The sequence below is a fragment of the Terrapene carolina genome, unplaced genomic scaffold (assembly GCF_002925995.2).
Source record: "Terrapene carolina triunguis isolate 2854851 unplaced genomic scaffold, T_m_triunguis-2.0 Scaffold89, whole genome shotgun sequence".
In the NCBI taxonomy this organism is placed as follows: Eukaryota; Metazoa; Chordata; order Testudines; family Emydidae; genus Terrapene; species Terrapene triunguis.
This window is the reverse complement of record NW_020664440.1, coordinates 29,657,756-29,676,514: the sequence shown is the minus strand read 5'-3', so window position 1 is coordinate 29,676,514 and position 18,759 is coordinate 29,657,756. Positions and strand designations below refer to the sequence as shown.

General features: G+C 46.8%; 1 protein-coding gene across 5 annotated transcripts in view; it reads left to right on the top strand.

Moving 5' to 3' along the window:
* The window catches only part of MARK2 (microtubule affinity regulating kinase 2), a 100,702-nt gene that overhangs the window by 31,623 nt on the left and 50,320 nt on the right, over window positions 1-18,759 (top strand). The window lies entirely within an intron of this gene.

Here is an 18,759-nt window from a genome sequence, read left to right as displayed (position 1 = left end):
GCTGTCACACCTATTCTAGCTCCTCCTGAGAAGTGATAGGAGCAGCAAGGTGTGTTGCCTTTTTGTCTCTGAAATAAGCTGGGATTTCTCAGTGACAAGACTGTAACTAACACCCTAGCTTTCATGTAGGCTGGGTGTGTCAGAATTATTCTTAGAACCCCTGATGGGACACTGAGTTTCTTTAAACCAGTTATTTCTTTCCTGGCGTAAGCATTTTTCAGTTGTCTTTGTTCATTCCAACTCCATCTCCCTGCCACCCCCCTTTGCTCTGGGATCTTATTGACCAGAATGACATTAAAGCCTCTAATTAGCCCAGTGCAAACAGCACACCCTCAATCTCTCCCTTTGTTCTTAGAAGCCAAGAAATCTGCAAATCACGATATAATAATAGGAGCTGCCAGGGGAAAAGCTTCAGTGGAATTGGAATTAGGGTGCCAAATGGGAGTCTTTGAGCAAGGAGCATGTGCAGTCTCACCAATAATGGCGCTTTTTATATCTCCAGCTGTTTTTATTGATGATGTATATGGCATAGTCTGACAAGCAGAACTGAGTGTGGCCCCGTGTTATTTAGGTGGTGGTGAATAATTCACACACTCAGTCTTTTCCCACTTGCAGTCGTGCAAAACCTGGGAGATGGCTTAATGCTCGGCATGTTATGTTTGAAACTCCCTAGAGTCAAAAGGTAGGATCCTAGCAAGGCTGGGTTGGTCCTCCATATTGCCTTGTACGCTCATTCTGTAGGATGACACCAGCTCGTCTCATTGAGTGGACATTAAACCTCCTGGTGCTGTTCATACTTGTAGCAGTTTGACAAGGTGTTGTGGGCCTGCTGTTTTGTGTGGTTGGTTACCAGGCTGCTACTCTAATAATCCTTGGCATTTGCCCCTGTGCCTTCAACTCAGGCTTTTAGAACTCCCCAGTCTAACCCCAAATCTCATCTCTAGCACTGTATTATGAGGGTGACAACAAACAGCTTCATTTGTTAAGCCAAAAATAATTCTCGCTGTGGCAAGTAGAATTTTGCAAGGCTGCATGAATTGAGCCTCAAACATCCCTGTGATGTAGGGGATATCCCCTGTACGTAGACAGGAAAAGCGAGACATGCGAAGTGACTCTACTCTCGTTCTGGCAGTCAGTCTGTGTCAGAGTGGGGATTAGGAATTGAATTTATGGCCCCAAACTCAATCTGGTAGGCCATGTTGCTTCTGAAAGGAGACTCAGTGAACATGTTGCAGAGAGGTGTGTGTGCCTTCTCTCCCGTATTCTGGGACCAGCACAGCTACAACAACACTGCATTTTTATGTTTGTTCCTTATATTTATTTTGGTAGTATTAGAGGCCCCAACTGAGATCAGGGTCCCCATTATGGTGTGCACATTAGTAGTAATAGTACTACAATATTCCCTCGAAGCTTCAATTGAGGTTAGGGGCCCCAATTATTGTGTACCACCATACTGCCCTGAGGGCCTCAATTGATTGCAGATATCCATTAAGGTGTCTGCATTCATAGTAGTTGGAGCCTTTAGGTGGTACCATAATATTAATAAAGTGCACCTCATAATGGGACCCTGATCTCAGTTGGGGCTTGCAGGTGCTACCCTAGTACTAAGTTTGAGCCCTATTGTACCAGGTGCCATCCAGACACGTAAGGAGAGAGAGTCTCTGTTCTGGAGAGCTTGCAGTCTGACTGCTCAGGGGCCCTTTTGGCGTTGTAGTAGCAGCCTCCATGCCCCGTAGTGATTGGAAGCAGTTCCTGGGATTTGGTACACATACTGCCCTAGGTTTGCAGAGGTGCTGAGCACCAGCAGTTCCCTCTGCCTTCCATGGGAGTTGAGGGAGCTCAGGCTTTGTCACTTTAGCCAGCACAAATATCTGCTTTGTTTCCTTTGACGCTTGGCCAGTGCTGCTTTTTTTACTCAAGTTATCGCTGAAGAATGTTTTGCTTCCCAGTAACCTTGCTTTGTTAGCACAAGAAGCTGTGAAAACTTAGCAATAACTCCAAGGTCACTTGGTCTTAAGCAGCATCTGGCATACTAGTAAGTGCTGGTGATAGGTATCTGCTTTATGCTTTGGAAAGATCTCTTGGTAGGGGGCCCTCTTGGTATTTCCTTGTTAAAGCTCCCAATGGCTTGTGTGGTGGGATTTGGCTTTCCTTTGTTGCCCCTCCTCCCAACACTCTTCTCTCCCCCCCCTCAGGTTTTTAATCCTTTTGCCTGTAAACAAGTTGAGCACAGTGTGCCTGCGTGGGTTCATGTGAGCTCTGTTATCTTCCAGCCATGCGGTTGGTGTTGGAGTTTGAGATACAGCAATCAGCTGGCTAGTTAAGCTATCTTAGTAGGAGTGTTGCTGAAGTGATGAGGCTGGAAGATCCATTGACGGCTTTTGTGGGGGACAGGTAGGGGGTGAGGGGTTATATGTGGAAAATGCACCAAGAGAAAATGTGGAGGGGATCATGGACTCTTCAGTATGGTTGGAGCAGTCTTCAATCAACTCTGTGCTCCCCTTTCTCCTCCTGGACCCCACATTCTTTCTAGCACTGCTTGTGCTGCAGCACTGGTTTTCTGTGAGCAGGTGCGTGCCTCAGGTGACTGGTGCATGGGAAAACACAAGACACTTCCCCAAATGGTTGATTATTAGGGCAGCAGGAGAGGCAGGTGCAGTTGTTCTGGTTGCGTGGCTAGGAGTGCTACACTGCGCTACGAGGTGGAATGCCTTTTCTCTGAGCCATTGACAGTGGGGAATTTGAACTGAGATTTCAGGTTGTTTTTTAAAAAGTCCCAATTCTCTTCCTGTCACATCTTATCCCACTTCATAGTTATCTGTGTGCTGCAATCCCACCAGTCTTTTTTCTGGCCCTCTGCTTGACTTCACATTAAGGACAAGCATAATGCTTAAGAAACTGTTCTAGGTGTCTGGTCTGCAGTGCACCAAAGACACTAATGCAGAATTCCTTTCAGGGAAACTCCAAGGAGCCGTGATCTAGGGAGAGCAATGCAGGCTCTGCATTTTTACTTCAGTTATCATTTCATTGGTTTTTTAAATTGATTTGTTCTTGCATCAAACAGAGGCTGTGCAGCTTAATGGCTGAAGCAGGGAAGTTGGGAGTCAGGATGCCTGGGTTCTAGCCTCAGCTCTGGGACTCAGAGTCCAACCCCAGCTCTTCCATTGTCTTGCTGAGTAAGGTTGAATGAGTTGCTTCACGTCTCTGTCTTAGCTTACCCATTGGCAATATGGTTACTAAGCTCTGGACTTTCCAGAGTGCTGAGAAGCTTAATTAAAGTTTGTAAAAGACTGCACACTCCTTGGATAACGGGTCTTAATATGTGTGCAGCAGTAGCATATGCAGCAAAGCAATTTCGGATGGGGATAAGAGAAGGGTTATACTGAGTTCACACCTCATAAGGCCATAAAATTTCCTTCCTCCAGGAGAGCAGGTGCTATATACATAAGCAGCTGTGGGAAGTTTTATTTCCAGGGGCTACCACATTGGGTACGTTGCAAACTGCCATCAAGAAGAGAAATGCTATTGGCACAAACTGAGCCTACACATCAAGAGCAGGATATACTTACCCACTCCTCCACAGGCTAGAGAGAGGCAATCTTGAACCAAGGGTATGTCTGATTCTTGCTGCCCACCCAGCCTACTGGGGACTCCATGTTCAGGTAGATTTGTCTGAGAAGTGACGCTGACATTTGTCTCTTGCTGCCGTGCCTCTGCCGCCTCTGTTTGTGAATATCCAAGAGTGAGAGCTGCAGGCTTGGCAAGCTGCCTGTTCCCATATTGCTGGCACGCAGTCTGCCGCCATCAGAGTGGTGCATACACAGTTGTCCTCCATTCCCCGGCCGCCTCACCAGTTAGTTGTTGACTACAACTGGTATCTCCCCAGGTTAACAAAGGAACTGGGCTAGCCCCAGAGTACCAATGTACACAGTTCTAGTTATCACCGTGGCTCTAACTAATCAGCATGTGCCTATGCCCAAATACTTCTGGCCTTAGCATGGCTGCCAAATAGCATCTCTTATTAACGAGGGGCAGAGACCTGTGTCCATAAAGCACCATGTATACTGAACAGCACTCCATAAGTAGTACTCGACACATCTGTAACACCCTTGAACAAGCAATTTACAGTGCTCCCTATGCTCCAGCATGGCAACTTCACTGACCTCCCTCACAGTTTTATAGGCACAGAGAGAAGTCCCAAGGTATTGCAGCGAATCGGTGGCAGACCTGAGGGTAGAACCCAGGTGTCCAGATTTCCATTACTGTGGTGTGCTGACCACTAAACCATACTCCGTGTATATCATGGATTGGATCAGCTGGGGGAGTATCTCTTCCAATTAATAGCACATGGTAGCTAGCTATTAGTAACCATGTTTATTATAGTGCCTAGGGACCAACCAGAGTCTGTTGTGCTGGGCACTGCACAGTGTAGCTCTGCATTTTCTTTAGCATTTAACCATGTGTTTAGGTGAATGAGTGCAGAGCTGGCTCAGTACAGTGGACAGGGAAAACATATGGGACTCCTTTCTTCTTTATATCTCCATTTCCCTGTCTATAAACTGAGGGCCGTCATACATACTTTTCTTTGTAAAGCGCTTGGAGTTTTCTGGATGAAATAAGAGCTGAATTTTACAAGTAAGGGGCGTAGGTAGTTCCAAGGATGATGTTTTTTACATAGCCTATGATAAAATATCTCCAGGCTGGTCATATAAAAATTAGTAGTTCTAGTAGTCGCATCTTAAGTCTTGTCTTGTCAATTCACTACAGACAAACTCTCACCCAATATTGTCTGGATCATGGAAATGCTATAATGCAGTCATCTTCAAAGCCTTCATTTCCCTTTTGAACCAAGTGGGGAGGGATGGTTAAATAAGCGGAAAAGGTTGGGAAGAGGGTGTTGCATAAATGAGGATTTTTCGCTTTGCCCACGCCGTGGAAGACAAACACAGCCAAAGCTCCAGCAGGAGAGGAGCTGAGCATGTAGGGTGAGTCAACAAAGATTCCAGACTGTTGTCTCCACTGTACCCTGCAGCTGGATCATGGGCAGGTGCCTGTCTCATGTTGCTAATTCTAAAGCAGGAACCATGGACCATCTAGAGACTATATGCCAGCGCAGTGGTCTCCAACCTTTTTGCGCACAAGATCACTTTTTGCATTTAAGATCAACCCTGGATCTGCCCCGCCCCGCTCACTCCATTCTCCCCTCCCTCCGTCGCTCGCTCTCCTCCACCCTCACTCACTTTCACTGGTCTGGGGCAGGGCATTGGGGTATGGGAGGGGGTGCAGGCTCTGGGCTGGGGCTGAGGAGTTCAGAGTGTGAGAGGGGGCTCTGGTCTGAGCCTGAGGCAGGGGGTTGGGGTGCAGAAGTGGGGGGTGCAAGCTCTGGGAGGGAGTTTGGGTGCAGGGGTCATATGGTCACACTGCATTTAATCTCATAGAATCCACTGGACATTTCATGAATTTTACTTTTTATTAGTGTCATTTGTGGTTTATAGCTCCAAAATCCTTCAGGGATTGTCACAAATCAATGTAACATTCTCAACTGTGGGGTGTGCATTGGCTGAGCCTGGGGCAGGAGTTTGGGGTGCAGGAGTGAGGGGTGTGGGCTCTGGGAGGGAGTTTGGTGCAGGAGGGGTCTCTGGGCTGGTGCAGGGGGTTGGGGTGCAGGAGGGGGTGTGAGGTGTAGACTCCGGCTGGGAGGTGCTTACCACAGGCAGCTCCCGGCCGGCAGCGCAGCCAGGCTCAGGCAGGCTGCCTGCCATGGCCCCACACTACTACAGAAGCGGCTGGCTACTGGCACGTCTCAGCGGCCCCTGGGGGGAAGAGGGGCAGCGGGACGCCATGCGCTGCCCACGCCTGCAAGTGCCGCCCCTGCAGCTCCCATTGGCCTGGAATCGGCCAACGGGAGCTGCAGAGACAGTGCTGAGGGCGAGGGCAGCGCGTGGAGCTGCCTCCCCTTTGCCCCTAGGGGCCACAGAGATGTGCCAGCCGCTTCTGGGAGCGGCGTGGGGCCACGGCAGGCAGGCAGCCTGCCTGAGCCCGGCTGCGCCGCCGGACTTTTAGCAGCCCAGCAATCGCAATAGACTAGCAGATGCTCCAGGATCGACCAGTCAATTGCAATTGACGGGTTGGTGACCACTGTGCCAGAGCATCTAAACACGGATTCCTAGATTTTTAAGGCTAGAAGGGACCATGAGATTATCTAGTCTGATCTCCTATATAACACAGGCCTAATATCATCCAGTTACTCCTGCAGAGAGCCTAGTAACGTGGAGAATTGACAAGATTTGTGTAAGATGGTGCATGTCAGACAACTGTCACAGCCCTCAGGCACTCATGATATACAGTGGGGAGGCAGTTTGATCCAGAGGCAAGAGCATTGGACTAGGAGATGGAGTTCTGTCTTTTATTCCAAGTTCTGCCACTGACTTGCCATGTGACCATGGACAAGTCATTTTGCTACTCTGTGCCTCTGTTTCCCTTCCCCGCCCTTTGACTGCATTGTCTATTTGGACTGTAAGCACTTCAGGGCAGGGATTGTCTCACTGTGTCTGTGCGGTGCCTGGGGCAGTACTCATACAGGATTCTAAAGTAATTCTGGGTGACATACACTAGTACAGATGAGACATACTCCTTTGGGGATTATACAAATAGGAGTCCTTGGGTGAGGTTTGAAATGAGGTTCGGAGGGTTTAAACAAACAAGGGTAGTTTGGATTTAGAATCTGGTATGGCTGTAAAATTGTGGACCTGCTCACTTTGAGAGAACAACTGTTAGCTACAGCTATGTTCTCTAATGGCCAGAGGTGTCCAGTGTGCGTCAATATTGCTGCCTAGCCAAATAATAGCAACTGTGGAATAGTTTACCCCCAATGCTGAAGCTTTTCACACCAGAAACTGTCAAACCCAACACTCTCCCAGCTACAGTTGAACTCACTTTGGCCTGAGCCACATTAATGGCTAAATCCTCGTTTAGCCACCTCAGTGTTGACATGTTTACAAGCCTTGCTGTTTATGTTCCCCTCTGCAAATGTCACTCGTTTATATCTAGAGTCCCTACTGTGAAAAAGCAGTGAATTGGTTACAGTTCTCAGTTCTGGTTGAAATAAGTTTAGCTTATACTTAGTATGGCCATTGTTGCTCCACAGGGAAGTTGTGCTGTCGCTGTTAGATATCTGTCCCAGACCAGCAGGTGGATTAGAGCTGTACTAAATCACATCACAAAACATTCCCACTGGGTTTCTAAGTGGATTCTGTTATTCCTATGCATGTCTCATTGGCTCTAAAATCTCGCTGACAGTTTGCTTCAATAGCAGCTTTTTCTCTGCTCTCTACTACAGTGGAAGAGTTCTGCCTGGATTCCCCATAGTATCCTAAGGTTCCTTAAAACCTCTTGAACCTGTGAGAAATTTCCCACTGAAGGAATGTGGGCTAGTGGTTAAATAGGGAGGACTGAGAGTCAAGGCTCCTGTGCTCCATTCCTGCCCTAGGAAGGAAGTGGACTCTACTGGTTAGATTCCTAGAATTTAAGGCCAGACGGGTTCATTACATCATCTAGTCTGATCTCCTGTGTACCACAGGTCAGAGAATTTCACCCAGTTACTACTGTATGGAGCCCAGTAACTTCTGTCTGACTAAAGCATCTTCCAGAGATGCATCTAGTCTGGATTAAAGACGTCAAGAGATGGAGAATGCAGCAGTTCCCTTGGGAGTTTGTTCCAATGAATGACTCTCATGGCTGAATTCTTCTGCCTTGTTTCTAATTTGAATGTGTCCGGCTTTAACTTCCAGCCAGTTAGAGCAAGAGGGTTGGGCTGGGAGTCAGGACTTCTGGGTTCTATTTCCAATTCTGTAAGAGGAGTGTGGACTAGTGGATTAGAACCAGGGTTGTGGGAAGGAGGACTGTGAATCAGATCTCCTGGATTTTATTCCCAGCTGTTGCCTCACTATGTGATGTCAGGCAAGTCTGTCCTATTCTCTCTCTGACCCAGTTGAAACATTTGTAAAATGGGCATAACATTCCTCAGGGACGTTGAGGCTGAATTAATACTAATAAAGAGCTCCTTGTAACAATGGTACAGTGTGGAAGGTGCTGTTGTGGCGCATGCAGTATGAGTCGTGGGGCTTAAGCATTGATTGTCTGCAAATCTGTTTTACCAGAAAAGAGTGTCAGTAGTTTAAACTCTTCAGCTGGAAAGTCTGTCAGAGGAACTGCCTGAGAACCAGTCTTCAGAGATATGCAAGTGCCAAAATTGCCCCTTATTTTGATATTTCTCATGTGTATGATGTGTGATCTCCGTATGAGATCTATTAAACAACAATGAAACCACAGGGCTGGACCATGGAGAACTTAACTCGAGTTCTAAACTGGTCTGGGCAAAACAACCTGACACAGAGTATGTGATAGTGAATGATTGGTTGCACGGTTACCAGTCCCCAGTAGTGATATTTTGGAGGTACTGGAAAAATCCCTTTGAAGCTGTTATTGCGGTGAACACACAAACAGGACAGCAGATGTCCAGAGGCTGCTAATGCAAATCGAAAGCAGCAATAGTATTACTGCATCAGGCACCAAATAGATCTCCAAGCTCAGGTTTGCTCATACTTCCCTGGGGAGAGCTCGATATTGGACACACACTGGAACCTTTGTACTTAAAGAACTGGGAGACTGAATTCTCAATTCTGAAGGGGGGAATCCATTTTCTAGTCCTTTTGTCAGACCGCGGACCACTTTGCAAACATTGACAAGTGAGGTCCCATAGCTTGCCTGCAGGGCGCTATTGCCATTGTATAGCAGGGCAAAAGGATGCTGTGAGTTAGTGGTGGTGTCAGTAATAGAATCCAGGAGCTCATTCCTAGTTCTTCACTCTAACCACCAGGCAGCGCTCCCTCCCATTACCATAATGAGTTAGGCTCCAATGTTACTATTCTGTAAGAAATCTAAGGCCATATTTGTAGTAGAAGCACTCGCCCCTTAAAGCTTTTTCTGGTGTAGCTTATTGCATCCCTCCTGCATGAAACAAGCTAGACCAGTAAAAGCACAATTTTGCCAATATAGCAGTGCCTACACTAGGGTCTTCTGTTGGCACAGCTGTGTGAGTCAGGGATCATGCCCCGACCAACAGAGCTTGCTGGCAGAGTCTGTAGTGTAGACACGGCTCCAGCTATGATTCCACTTGTCTATGGTTGCAGGAAAATATTTGAAGATTCCCCATATTAGCTGTTCACTTCCCACCTCTGTCCCCTCCCCCAAAACTGCAAATCAATGCAGTTATCTCCTGACTCTTACTCTTAAGTGTTCCCCAGTTAATGCCTGTAAAATGGTAACTGATCTTTCTGGGCCCACACACTGATCTGGTTGCCCTTGTTTTGCCTTTAAAAGGTGTAGAGGTTGGGGTCCTGTGTATCAGTGGGACTATTCCTCTGGTCATGCCTTCAGATTAGACACCGTTGTTTCTGAGTTCATTAACTTTAGATTTGCATATATGGGTACTTGTGACAGACATGGTGGGTGAGGTAATGTCTTTTCTTGGACCCACTTCTGCTGGTGAGAGAGACAAGCTTTCGAGCTACACAGACCTGAAGAAGAACCAGCAGAAGTTGGTCCAGTAAAACATTGCCTCACCCACCTTGTCTCTCTAATATCCTGTGACCAACACAGCTACAACACCACTGCAAACAATTTAGGGCAGGGTATTCTCAATTAAGGTGCCTTTTGCATAGTCTCTTCCCCGCACCCTCATGTTTTTCAAGCTGTGAGTCTAGAGTTGCGAGCGCTGAGATGTTTTTAATTAACCTTGTATTAGTACCAATTTTTTTTTCCTCAGTAAAAGGTGGGTTTTTTAAATGGAATGCTCAAGTACGGAGGATTTATTTTATAGGCCCATATATAAATATTTTACCATTTCCAGGCCACTGGAATCAGACCTGAACCTTGTTAATCCCTTGCTGATGGAATGAGAGGAAGAAATAAAATATATAAAAAAATCTGGCGCAAAGGCTTTAGAAGAGTGCATCTGTTTTGAAGCAGCGCCAGCTGTCAGCAAGCAAAACTGACTAGAATCATGCTCCCCAGAGTGCCAGCAGGCAGGGCCCAGTGTGTTCCCTCATCAGTTTCACTTCTCTCTCTGTGTCTCTCCCCCACCCCCTCACCCCTTGTTGGTCTCTCTCACCTGGTGTCTTTCTCTCCCCTCGGCCCCCCCTACATAGAGACTAAGAGTGAAGCAAAATATACTTGGATTGCAAAAGGTCTGTGGGCACTGCAGCGAATTGTGGCTTAACTTTAACGCAGAATAAGCCTGGAGTAGGAGGGGGAGAAAAGATCAAGAGAGATGGAAGGTAGCTTTACTGGAGGAAGCTTGGAGCCTTCCCATGGTAAGAGAGCAAGAGACATACGTGCTGCAGCAGAACATACTCCAAATGCTGTGAGGAATGCTGTATACAATTCATTTTTAGTTTTCTGTATTTCGCTATTTTTCAGATGCATAATGCACCCAGTTTGGAAAAGGATGAGCTGTGGCTGGCGTTAACTTCACATTTTTCCTTTGTCTTCCCCCTCCTTCAGGCCTCCGTTCTTGATGGAGGCTGCCCCCCGCCCCATTGTAGGTTTGTGGCCTGTTGTAGTAAGAAACGTCTATGCTTAAACTCTGTACGGTTCATTTTTTTTTAACATCTTAATAAAATTTTCAATTCTGTGCCTTCCTCTCTCCCTCTTCTGAGGTTTTCTTGCAAACTTGGCTCTAGGGCTTCCCTAGGTTTGTCTCTTTACCTTGGCAGACACTGATTTTAAAGTAGGCGAGGAAATAGCGTTAATGCAGCTGTGTTACCGTTCTGCTGCTTACCTGTCTGTGCACTCGAGGGGCAGGCTGAAAACCCCCTTTGTGCAGGAAGTGCCTGGTCCATATAGATGCGGTAGCCAGCTATGGGGATAATGGGTTATTCTTGGACACGCCTGTCACAGTAAATCAAATCTGCCACAGCACATAGTAACAATGGGCAGTTTTGTTGCTTGACATGCTCACAACAAGAGGTTTCCCACCGTCTCTGTGGCTCAGTGCTGCAGGCATTTTGCTGCAGCTGCCCATTCAAGGCAGTAGAAGCAAAGCTCACCCCAGTGTCTGTTTTTAAATATCCCCCAACGCCATTTCTTTTTGCTCTCAGAAACTAGGGTTATTTTCTGGGTTTCCATGCGGTGTGGGGAATGAGTATGTCTAATGGTTAGAGGAAGGCTCTGGAAGTTAGGATACTTGGGTTCTGTTCCTCTGTGAATTCCCCTTTCTTTCCCGTTGTTTCCTTGTTTGTACAATGAGCAGGATAGCTCTGTTCCTCGTCGTAAGACACTGTGTGATCCTTTATGGAGAAGGCCAAAGTGTTGGTTATGTCATCATTGCAAAGTTTCATGTGACAGCTCTTCAGAATGAAATGGAGTCACCTACGAAAATGTCTCAACCTGGGAGTAGGGTAATGACCAGAGTGTCCACTGTAACAGCTACAGCCAACCCAGCCTAGTAATGCTAAACATCTGTAGTGCCTTTTATCTGAGGATTCCCCTTATTTTGCGGTGGGGTGATCATCTCCCTCCATTTTACAGATTGAGCAACAGAGGCACAAAGGGGGGGAGGGTGTCTTGCTGAAGATCACACAGGGAGTCTTTAGACCCAGAAGTCCTGTCCATAGTCCCTGTGCTCTAACCACTAGCCACTCTCCCTGGTGTTAAGAGCTGAGCACTTGCAGCCAGGACACTGTTGCTAAGGATGGTTCTTCCACAGTGCTGTTGTGAGCAGTTCTAGACTGCTAACCAGCCTGCTGGCTAGCTGCGTGGAATATGCTTGTCTGGAGGAAGCTATTTATCATTTCATTGACTTGAGGCATCTGATAAGCCCTTATGGTAAAAATTGAATAAAAAATTAGAAGAGCCGTGCCCCTTGCAAGAGTACTGTAAACAATGGCGAGAACGCTTGCTGCTATCCAAAAGTAGTCCTTGCATCAGAGTCTGAAATGTCAATGCAGCACAGTGCTAAGCTTGCAGCATCAACACTCATGTGTAACCTCCTCTGGGCTTGACTGACTGCCCCCTGCCGCTTGGAGGGAGGGTATCTGTTCATCTCACTGCAATGTCAAGCTGTGTGTTCTGCAGAGCTATGGTGCCAGCTGTTGGAGTTTTAAAAGGAGAGAATTGGCGTCAGGAGTTTTCAAAGGCAAGTCTTGTGCTCGTTAGCTCTCATCCAACATTCCTCCTCTTCCACACCTTGTGTAAACATGATCTAATCCTTGGCATGCCTACCGTTATCCCCATTGTTCGAATGGTAATGCTAAGGCATGCAGCCTTCATGACTCACCCATGGGCCTGGGGAAACAGTTGGTGTCTGAACTGGGATAGGAAGATAGGAATTCCTGTCTTCTAGGCCTGTGTTTAGGCCATGCCTCTCTCCAAGGGAACCCAAGAGTTTGGGTGCTTTTGGATAGTGTAGATTTCTACTTTTCCTGCCCTCGGAGCTACTATTGAACCAGGTGTACTTGGATTATAAACTCTTTGGCCCAGGGACTGTCTTTTTGTTCTGTTTGTCTTAGGCACTCTGCAATGGGGGCTCCTAGGTGCTCCTGTAATACCAATAATGATGATAGCATGGTGCTTGGAATCTCTCCACTGGCTGCTTCCTGCCTTCCACAGCAAGTGTTCCTAATCCTGGTGGCGCTACATGATTCTCCTTCAGTCTCCATCTGATCTCCTTTTATTTTCCCACAGCATCGTGCCCCTTTGTTTTCCTAGCTTCTGACACCTAACCACTCACTCTGTATCTTCCTCGCACTCACTTCTCCATGCTATCTTTAATGCTGCACCTGGAACCTGCTTAGTCTTAATGTGACAGGCATCCTCCCCTTCAAATCTGTCCTGGGCATTGCTATTATACCCACTGCCTATGGTTACTTGGGCTCAACACAGGAGTAACTGGGTGAAATTCTTTGGCTTGTGGTAATTATGAAGTCTGATTATATGATCTTAATGGTCCCTTTTGGATTTAAACTCTATGAAATACTTACCATCAACAGTCAGGTAAGCTCACGTGGAGATCTTTGAGAGACTAAGTGAAGAGAAGCCTGCAGGATAACTGCCGGCTGCACAGTTGACACTCTGTACTTTGTACAATGTTGGAATGGAAGGATAGCCCAATGGCTAGGGGGTTGGGAGACCTGGATTCAGTTCCCTGCTCTGCTACTGACCCTTGGGCAGTCACTTAATCTCTGTGCCTCAGTTTCCCTACTGTAACACTGAATGGATTATTATGTTGTAGTAGTGCCTGGAGCCTTAGCAAGCAATAGCACTCCCCTCTCTCCCTGTGGTGTCAGGATGAATGCACTGAAGATTGTCAGGTGCTATGGCCATGGAGGCCATACAAATACCATAATCATTTTGTTCCTTTCTTTCTTTGCAAGATGGACTTGGCATTTAATCTGAGACATGCATGGCACAAATTGGACCCATGCACTTCTTACACACCCCCACGCAACTATGAAAACTCTGCCCACTTGATTTCACCAGTAACTGCATTGTGATCCCGGCTCCCAATTGGCTAAGAGTTATGTGCCAGCCTGTTCATTTGGTCTCATCCACTTAGTATGTTTTGTCTCCTAGATTTTAAGATCTTTGGGCAGGGCCTGTCAATGTCTTTGTGCAGCACCTGGCACAATGACTGAAGTTTCTAGGTGCTACTACAATATAAATGCTAATAATTGGAAGTTGGGGGTGGTAGGTTCTTATAACTGAAGAGTATATTGGGATTTCAAATGAGGTTTCTGTTAAAGCCCATTCCTTCCCCCACTGCTCTGGAACAAATAGAATTGTACCTAGAATATGGTGCTTCACACATTTCAAAGCACCAGCCTGTATGTAGCAGAGTCACGTTGGGAATAGAGACAATTGCAGCTGTCCCAGTAGATGATTTTTCAGGCCATTCTCCTAGAAGTAATTACATTAGAATTCCTAGATCCTATCGTACAACAGGCAAGGCTATTCCTCATTTTTGATTATTTCTGCATAATACAGCTGGTCTGCAAGAGTGGTTGCTGTCCCAGAAAAGCTGGCTTGAGGTTTCTTCTAAATTCAGTTACTCTTTGCTCTGAGTATTTTCTCTTTTTATTTTAGCGAGTGATTTTTAATTGAGGCATAAACTCTATTTGTGCCCCTCTCCTGCCAGAAGTAATGGCTTTATCTCTTTTATTAACTCTCTTTGGACGTGTGCATGGAGCAAGGGATGCAAGGGAAGGTGGTGTAATAAGGAGATGGACACTTATTGCAGTAACCAGGTTGGCAGGGGAGGGGAACAGCAGCACAAGGGGGTTGGAAGCTTAATCCTGGGGGTTGTTACTTAATGGCAGGGTTCTCCTGCTGGCTGACTGACCTCAAGCAGGTCCCCATTGTACCTTGAGGTTTGGAGAGGTTAATGTGTGCCTTGTGGTGATGTCATGGGGCTCCGTGGCGTTTACTGGCAGCCTCTGTCAGAGAAGGACCAGTTATACCAGTGGACTCTGTGTGTGTTTCTTTCTCTTGCTCTCACACACACTCACATGTCATGGTAGGAACTGGACTGAGACCAGTAGAGCCTTTTCTGTTGGCCACCCAACTAACCTTCACTTGTGATTCGTCACTAGCTGGATTTGAACTAGTAATGAGGCAGGAAGCCTCACCTCTAATCTCCCTGAGGGTATGACTTCACTGCCGAGTTAACATGGGTGATGGGCACTAGAGTCTGAGCACCCATGTTAACCTAGCCTTGGTGCGAGCCCCCACCCTGCAAAGCCCAACCCAAGTGATTCTGTCCTCAGTGGTGCTGCACTTCTCTATGTGTGACTTGGACTTCTGGGGGCATATGCTGTGATGAGCTTCTGATTCTTCCCCAGTGAACTGTGGGAGAAGTCTGTCCTGGGCATGTGGGGGGAATTGTGGGAAAGAGACTGTACAGTGATCAGCACTTGAGTGAGTTAGTCTGCATCCTCAGTGCAAAGTGTACCGCTTACCAGCCTGAGTAGAAGCCTCACTTGGGTTTTGCCTATAGGCCAGGATGGGCCAGCCAGCCCCATTTGAAAGCACATGAAGCTTGGGTGAGAGGGATTTATGTGTAGACCGGGTGGTGGGAGTGGGAGGAATCCTTGGGTGAGAGCCCAAGTTAACACTCTAGTGAAGAGGTATCCTGAGCTAATCTCTCTGCCGGAGTGACTGATGGCATATTGCGTTACTGTGGTAACAGAGACCTGTGGCAGTCCACTGACTGTTCAAGCATCAGATCCAGACTTCCTGGAAAAGGGAGAAGATAATCTGCGAGCAACACCTCATTGAGAGTGCTGTGAATCCTGCCTTGGAGCAGTGGTGTCTAATTCAGCCTCCAGGGAAGCCATGTCATGGCCTGGCCTCGCCTCCTCGTTGTGCTGAGTCAGTGCGGGAACAGCTCTGAGAGTAACCAGTCAAGCGAGAGAGGTATTTCAGTTTGACAATCCTGAGCTTTGCACTCATTGCTGTCACTGTGTGTAATCTTCCCAGGGATGCTAGTCAGGGCTAGTCACACTTGTCCTACTGTGAGGAGCCTGAAGCAGGTGGCATAACCTGATCACTTTAGTGCAGGAAGTGGTAACCTGACTCTCGGAAACGTCTTCCCTCCAACCCAAAACCGAACCGAGGAAGAGGAGTGTTGGCTTCATGCCATGACTCTCTGGTCCCAATCTCTGCCTTGTTTGTGCCTTTATTTATATTCCGGTAGCACCTGTGAGCCCAGTCATGAACCAGGACCCTATTGTGCTAGGCTTTGTACAGATAAGAGAGATCTCCTACTCCAAACAGTTTACAATGTGTTTAAACATTGGTTTGCTCTGCTGAATTGTTATCCCCTACAATGGTCTCCTTGTCCTGGAATGGGAGTGAAACTTAAGGGGTAAATTGCATTTCGCTAAGTTTATTTTCAATCTGGTGCAGGCCTCTGTGTGGACACTCTTAATTTGATTTAAAAATGGCTTCTTTTGGGTTAGCTTGAGGGTCAGGTTTTTCAAAGTGCCCAAGTTCCATTCTCAAAAGTGCAGTGGAGTTCTTTGAGGGGTCCTGGCTCTTGACAGGATGGAGGCTCTTAGGTCACTTCCATGCTTTTGGAAAGGTTTATCCTAAATCTGTTCCCAGTCATCTGAAGCTAAACCTCCAAAAAGCCACCTTTTAAACCTAAATTGGAGCATCCACAAGAAATTTTCACTGGCTTAATGCAATCTGTTTAAATTATCACCTTGGGTTACACTTTCTCGTATAGACCAGCACTGAGTTGACGTTTAGTTTATCTGACTAGCGGAGGAATGTACAAATCTCCAGACAGTGGTTCTGTCTATGCCTAGCAGAGAGCGCGCTGGACTGTGACCAGAGTTCTGTTCCCAGCTCTACCACAGGCCTGACTGGGGGACTCTGGGCAATCACTCTGCCTCTCTGTGCCTCAGTTACCCCATCTGTAAAATGGGGATAACAATACTGACTTCTATAAAATGCTGTGAGATCCATGGATGAAATTTGGAGGTATCGGCAAGAAACCCTGCAGTGGACAGTTATGAAATAAGCTGCCCCAAACAGAACTTTCCTCCTAAACCCTGTCAATCAGCAGTCGGTTTCTACTCTGAAGCATGAAGATTTATATCACTACACATTTTTCTTACTCACTGTCCTGTGACTATAGGTTTTCATTATCTATTACATATCTAATCCTTTTTTTGAGGTTTAGGAACTAATCTAAGGCATTTGTGCACATAAAAGGGGCACCAACCTGAAATCCAGGCAGTTTAAGACGGTTACAGGTGCAACACTCGCCCTGAATCTTCTTGCCAATGCGTGTGATTTTTTTAATTTTTTTTTTGCAGTTACCTTTTCCTACTTGAACCCCCAATTCTCTCACTACCTTCTGAAAGACCCACCCCAAGGGAAATGGCTACCTCCAGCTAATGGTGAAGCAGACCGTGTACCAAGTGCTGTGACATGCACAAAGTAAACAAAAGTAATCCGTCATCTCAGTTATAGCTAAAAGAAGGGTAAACATTTCCAAGCAGTAGCATCATTAAGTTGATAGCGTCCCTTAAAGCACGATTATGAAATCCAGGGGCCAGATATGCTTCAATGCAAAATTCCCTATCCGACAACCTGTATGTGTGATTGCTACCTCAGAATAAGCTGATCACAGGCAGCTGTATTTTTAAAGCCTCTCACCAAATGCTGCCTTCCAGTGATCCAGGTGTCGTCCTTGTCTTGTACATCTAGCATGGGCAGTGTGTGCCTATTTTGGGTTGGGCTTCAAGGTGAAAACAGGGTAAAGCAGGTTGCTGGAGAGTCTGCAGCATCACCTCGGACTCTACATCCTGATGGCAGCTGGAACAGAATGGTTTACAAACCTCTCTGTGCTCATTATTGCCAGTATCTGGTGCTCGATCCAAATAAGAAAGAGTTAACTTTGTCAGGATGTGGGCCACGTCTTAATAGACACTTCCCCTCCTGCTCAGGGTTGCATGGTCCCCTTCACCAGTGGGAGGGGTTCAAAGAACATCCCTGTGGTAGTTTGGAAAAGCAACCTTAGGAATGTGTTTTTAGCTTTCTTGAATGTAGAAATATATCCTATATGACCTGCCACCTATCCAGCTTTCCATCAGGCCACCAGTGGTCAATGAACCACAGTTAACTAATGAGACAAAGCCTTTGGTTACACTACGAGGCTTTTAGTGACAGGGTTGTGCCACTACAGCCGTGCCGCTAAAAGCCACACAGTGTAGCCGCTGTTTGTCGGTAGGAGAGCGCTCCTGAACGACAAAAGTTTTGCTGAGGAAGCACCAGTGTAGACATCCCCTAACATCCCCTCAGGTATGCCTTGGAGGTAAACAAAGCCTCAGATAAACAACAGATCCACAGAGTTTAAGGCCAATTGGGACCATTAAATCATCCAGTCTGACCTCTTGTTTTTCACAGGCTTAAGAGTTTTCTCCCTAATCCCTGTATTCAGTCCAGTAGCTTGAGTTAGGCTGAAGCATCTTTCAGAATGACATCGAGACTGGATTGAGATGGAGAATCCACCACTTTCCTTGGGAGTTTTTTTCAATGGTCAGTCACCTGCTCTGTTAAAAGATGCTTTATTTCTAATCTGAATGGGTCTGGCTTCAGCTTCCAGCCACTGGTTCTTGTTATGCCTTTTTCTGCCCTTTTGTACCCAGTATTTTCTCCTTGCGAAGGTACTTGTACACTGTGATGAAGTCACTTCTCAATCTTTTGGATAAAGAACTCAGTCTTAGCTTAGGCGTCTCACTGTAAGGCTTTTCCTCTCACCATCAAATCATTTTTTTATTCTTTTTCTGCACCCTCTCCAATTTTTCAACATCCATTCTAAAATTTGGACACTAGAACTGGGTGCAGTCTCGCCAGTGGTGTATACAGAGGGCTGGTCTACACTGGGGGGGGGGGGGGGATTGATCCAAGATACGCAACTTCAGCTACGTGAATAACGTAGCTGAAGTCGAAGTATCTTGGATTGAATTACCTGGGGTCCACACGGCGCGGGATCGACGGCCGCGGCTCCCCCGTCGACTGCTCTACCGCCGCTCGCTCTGGTGGAGTTCCGGAGTCGACGGTGAGTGTGTTCGGGGATCGATATATCGCGTCTTAACGAGACGCGATATATCGATCCCGGATAAATCGATTGCTACCCGCCAATACGGCGGGTAGTGAAGACGTACCCAGAGATGAAATCACCTCTCTGCT